The sequence below is a fragment of the Electrona antarctica genome (assembly GCF_951216825.1).
Source record: "Electrona antarctica genome assembly, contig: scaffold_40, whole genome shotgun sequence".
Taxonomy (NCBI): domain Eukaryota; kingdom Metazoa; phylum Chordata; class Actinopteri; order Myctophiformes; family Myctophidae; genus Electrona; species Electrona antarctica.
Genome location: NW_027638523.1, coordinates 995,001 through 1,000,664, shown reverse-complemented (window position 1 = coordinate 1,000,664; position 5,664 = coordinate 995,001). Strand labels below are relative to the sequence as shown.

Sequence of the window (5,664 nt, the reverse complement as noted above, 5' to 3'; positions counted from 1 at the left end):
GTACTTGTTTGCATCACGTGGCAACGCCAGTTGTTTTCCACGGCAATGTTGTTGAATTGATTGATTGATTGAAGAATTTATTAACAGTTTGCAGAATTACAGTACATTTCAAGCACAAACTCAATACAAAGGCTGTTAACTGTGAGTGGACGACCCAATTAAGCATTACACTTGTTTCCAATAGGGTCCACCATGTTCAAATCATCAAAACATTTAGAGACGTACAAATACACTTCTATAGACAGAACAGGAATTCATCATAAAGGAGGTAAAAAGGGAAAAGAAATATAGGCTATACAGTGAACAAACATGTTCTCGTGCCTCTCGGGAATTGTTGATATATTATTGTCTATATTACAGTAGGAACAGAAAGCTTGGTGGAAATGTCTCCTAAAGGAGGTGAAAAGCGTCAAATGGAGTCTGTACGGCTGAAGATAAATGAACAGCTAGCGTCGGTGGGAGAGGAGATATTGTTTGTTGTGGACAAACAGCAGCGTGGCGCTGCTGATGTTTGTAGTGTGGAGCTTAGCGTCAGAGTGTTTGTGTTGGAGCGCCTCAGCGCGGTGGGAGAGTTCATGGTCAAACTCTTCCAGAGAGAGATGGAGACACTAGAAACTCTGCTGGAGACACAAAACAAACGGCTGGACATTGATTTTGATATGGACATCGATCTACACACTGCAGTAGGTTAGTAGACTCTGAACAACACCAGCTTAGCTACAAGTAGCATTAAGCTAGCTGAACTGAACTACATTTACCAGTAGTTATACTAGCCCTAGAATGTCTGTGAACATACATAAATTACATATATTCCTGTATAAACAGCCAAAGATCGGATGCCTCCGCTCCCAGTGAGCAAGGAGACATGGGTGGCATAAATGTGCTCTGCGCTCCGTTTGTACTCACCCAATAAATAATTCCAAAGACGTGGAGTGAGATATTGTCCCCTAGTTTTACATCCATGTAAAAGTTCTCAGGGCGAGGGGTCCGGAATGACAGCTGGACTTCCATTTATGACAGTCACTGGCAGGGCAGGGTTTTTTGCTGCAGCCTAGGCTCCAGAGTCAGAGGCATGGCGCGCAGAGTGCCTTTTTAAATGCATTCTCCGCAGCTGTAAGAAATTAATTAATATCAAACCGAAAGAGCGCGTTTCATAAGGGCGTATTACATTCTAAAAGTGTAGGTTACATTAATGAAAAACACATCAGTAAAATAATGTCGGCATCGGTGCCAAAAATGACGGATACATCGGTGAGACCGATGTTGGGCTCTACTCACAACACCTTGCTCTGCGAGGTGTTGTGAAGAGACTCGAGACATCTTTTAAACGATGGTTATCCTGACAAAACGAATGGGAGAATAAATGTCATCTTTGAGTTGACAAAAGCACTTTGAGTTGCGCTGCTGATGCTACCTTCTCTCTCCTCCTTCTGTCTGTGTGTAAAGAGGTTTCATCTGAATATGAGGAGAGGAGATCCAGTCTGGTCCTGGAGGAACCACACCCTCCACAGATGAAAGATGAACAACAGGAGAGGAGATCCAGTCTGGTCCTGGAGGAACCACACCCTCCACAGATTAAAGATGAACAGGAAGAGGAGACTGGTGAGTCAACTTTGACATTACTACGTAGGAATATGTGGTGCAATACTCTCAGGTAAAACAAATTCATATTGTATTAGTATTATTCTAACAAGACTAAAGGGTCATTCAGCAACTGTAACGATAAAAATATAGTTTGGTAACTCATGGTCCCCTAAAAGACAGACACACAGAATGTTGTTTCCGCTTGTGCCACTACAAAAGTATAGCACAACAAGTTTGAACCCATAAATTCCATAATCATGTTTAGCTATTAACACTCTTGGCGCCAAGGCCAGATTCGAGCCATGTATGTTATGCCAAGGGGTTTCTTAGAATCTGGAGACATATCTAAAGAATTATAGAATATTCTCAGTTTCACAATATCTTAAAATAAGCATTAACATGTCTGCTATCATGGAAAAAATAAACTGAGTTGATCAAATGTACCGGTATGAAGCTGTAAGCAGCTGAATACAGCCGGTTTTCACCCAAAACAGCACTTTGGAAAAAGCGTTATGAGCATTTTAGTGAAACAAAGTACTTTCAAAGTTGTATGTAGTGCAAACAGTGCAAACTGTATGTGAACCTGAGCTTTACAGTATTCAAAAGGCGGGACAAAAGTAATTCAAGTACATTTGGTAGTTGGGGTACACCCACCTCCTCCCAGGCCCGCCCAGGCTGTGCCGTAAAGGGGATCTCGATCGGCTGTCACCTGACACTAGACCACCCCGGAGTTGCAGACTCCCCATCTAAGACAGGAATACACAAAACCATAAAATAAGTAAATGTATGAAGCTAATTTCACCCACTTTTGTTTTTACTGTAACCTGTGATGACTAAAAACTATAAACACGATTTTGTTTTGTGCATTATCTTACCTGTTTCCATGGAAACAGCAGCATAAATAGCAGCCTCAATAGCATCCGCAGCAACAGCAGCAGTAGCGGAAGGCTGTTCAGTGGACATGTCGGCCGACATGTCTGTAAATGTAAAACAATTTAAATCAATCAATTTAGTACTACTGTCATAGAAAAGACATAATCTGGTGTAAAATAAATACATAGAAATGCAGAAACAGTATATTGTCTCAGTAAACTATAGGATCATATAATGCAGAGAGACAGTGTAGTGCCTCAGTAAACTATAGGATCATAGAATGCAGAGAGACAGTGTAGTGTCTCAGTAAACTATAGGATCATAGAATGCAGAGAGACAGTGTAGCGTCTCAGTAAACTATAGGATCATAGAATGCAGACTATTTATGTTTGTATGTGTATTATGTCAGGATTTCATCCTGTGCTGGAAATCTTTTCAATACATTTCAATGAAATTTCAATAAATGTGTTCCATGCTCCGTTTGTACTCGCCCAATAAATATGTCCAAAGACGTGGAGTGAGATATTGTCCAGAGGGGTCCAGAATGACAGCAGGACTTCCATTTATGACAGTCACTCGCAGGGCAGAGTTTGCTGCTGCAGCCTAGGCTCCAGAGTCGGAGGCACGACGCGCGCAGTGCCTTTTAAATCCATTCCCTGCAGGTGTTAGAAATTAATTAATATCAAACCAAAAGAGCGTGTTTCATAAGGGCTTTATTACATTCTAAAAGACAAGTGTAGTTTACATTAATGATGTAATGAGGACTGATGTTAATGAGGACTTCGGCCACATCAGTGAAATAATGTCCGATATCGGGCATACATCGGTAAGACCGATGTCGGGCTCTATTCACAACACCTTGCTCTGCGAGGCGTTGTGAAGAGACTCGAGACACTTATTTTTTGAAACGAGGGTTATCCTGACAACAAATAAGAGAATAAATGTCATCTTTGAGTTGCTCTGCTCCTGTCTGTGTGTAAAGAGGTTTCATCTAAATATGAGGAGAGGAGAGGAGATCCAGTCTGGTCCAGGAGGAACCCCAATCTCCACAACATCAGGAGAGGAGATCCAGTCTGGTCCAGGAGGAACCACAACATCCACAGATTAAAGAGGGACAACAGGAGAGGAGATCCAGTCTGGTCCAGGAGGAACCACAACCTCCACAGATTAAAGAAGAACAGGAATAGGAGACTGGTGAGTCAACTTTAACATTACTACGTAGGAAGATGTGGTGCGATACTCTCTCAGGTAAAACACATTTTAATTAAAATTAGATTCTGAGAAAAATTTGAATTCTCAGAATCCACTACTCCTGAATGAAGTGTCTGGTGCTGGGAGTCTGGTCTGCACCTTTGTTAAATTGATGCAGACACGCACACACGTACACACACACACACACACACACTCTCCTCTCTGTCGCTCGAATTAATTAGTTATGTCCTGCAGTCTAGTTTCTCCCGGCGGATACTGCCGGGAGCTGCCTATGCCATAGAAAGCATAGGTGTGTTCCAGTCTAGATCAAGGGTAGCTACTGGGACGTAATTTGGGACTTCTTTGTGTCCCTCTTTGTGTTCACCCAAAATTGCTGAACATGTGTGCCTACAAGTAACTGTGGTAGTCGTGGCCGAGCGGTTGAGGCGATGGATTAGAAATCCATTGGGGTCTCCCCGCACAGGTTCGAATCCTGCCGACTACGGAGCTTTATAGTCTGTGCAACAGGTACAAATGTTGGGTTTCACTTTGTAGTGTCATGGTGATGGCTTCCATTGAAAATGAATAGTAAACTGCAGCTTTGTGGTGCATTATTGACAATGTCAGTTAGTCGTTGCTGAGGTTCTATGTTGTCTTCTTCCAGGCTACAACATACTTCTTTCCAAGACATGAACTAAGGCGAGGGATGGTGAAGTGCAGTGACAACCGTAGGGCTCGTCCGGGATTTGAACCCGGGACCTCTCGCACCCAAAGCGAGAATCATACCCCTAGACCAACGAGCCCTGTGTTCCCTGTAATATTTACTCTCACAAAGCTGTTTGATGCACTCGTGGCTATCTTGAAGATGTCAGAGATGATGCAGGTAATGGAGATAGGAGGGTCAATTTAACCCATCAATCAACTTTCAGATGATTGCAATATTGCTTGGGTTGTGGGTTCAAGTCCCTCTTTGTGTTCACCCAAAATTGCTGAACATGTGTGCCTACAAGTAACTGTGGTAGTCGTGGCCGAACGGTTGAGGCGATGGACTAGAAATCCATTGGGGTCTCCCCGCACAGGTTCGAATCCTGCCGACTGCGGAGCTTTATAGTCTGTGCAACAGGTACAAATGTTGGGTTTCACTTTGTGCTGTCATGGTGATGGCTTCCATTGAAAATGAATAGTAAACTGCAGCTTTGTGGTGCATTATGGACAATGTCTGCTAGTCGTTGCTGAGGTTCTATGTTGTCTTCTTCCAGGCTACAACATACTTATTTCCAAGACATGAACTAAGGCGAGGGATGGTGAAGTGCAGTGACAACCGTAGGGCTCGTCCGGGATTTGAACCCGGGACCTCTCACACCCAAAGCGAGAATCATACCCCTAGACCAACGAGCCCTGTGTTCCCTGTAATATTTACTCTCACAAAGCTGTTTGATGCACTCGTGGCTATCTTGAAGATGTCAGAGATGATGCAGGTAATGGAGATAGGAGGGTCAATTTAACCCATCAATCAACTTTCAGATGATTGCAATATTGCTTGGGTTGTGGGTTCAAGTCCCTCTTTGTGTTCACCCAAAATTGCTGAACATGTGTGCCTACAGGTAACTGTGGTAGTCGTGGCCGAGCGGTTAAGGCGATGGACTAGAAATCCATTGGGGTCTCCCTGCGCAGGTTCGAATCCTGCCGACTACGGATCTTTATAGTCTGTGCAACAGGTACAAATGTTGGGTTTCACTTTGTAGTGTCATGGTGATGGCTTCCATTGAAAATGAATAGTAAACTGCAGCTTTGTGGTGCATTATGGACAATGTCTGCTAGTCGTTGCTGAGGTTCTATGTTGTCTTCTTCCAGGCTACAACATACTTCTTTCCAAGACATGAACTAAGGCGAGGGATGGAGAAGTGCAGTGACAACCGTAGTGCTCGTCCCGGATTTGAACCCGGGACCTCTCGCACCCAAAGCGAGAATCATACCCCTAGACCAACGAGCCTGTGTTCCCTGTAATATTTACTC

The 5,664-nt window shown here is 43.5% G+C and overlaps 1 protein-coding gene across 1 annotated transcript in view; it reads left to right on the top strand.

Moving 5' to 3' along the window:
- The window catches only part of LOC306917984 (uncharacterized protein), a gene marked incomplete at its 3' end in the record, with an annotated part of 316,989 nt that continues 311,325 nt past the window's right edge, over positions 1 to 5,664 (top strand). Inside the window, exon 1 of the mRNA XM_079530884.1 lies at positions 1 to 17. The remainder of the gene's footprint in view (positions 18 to 5,664) is intronic.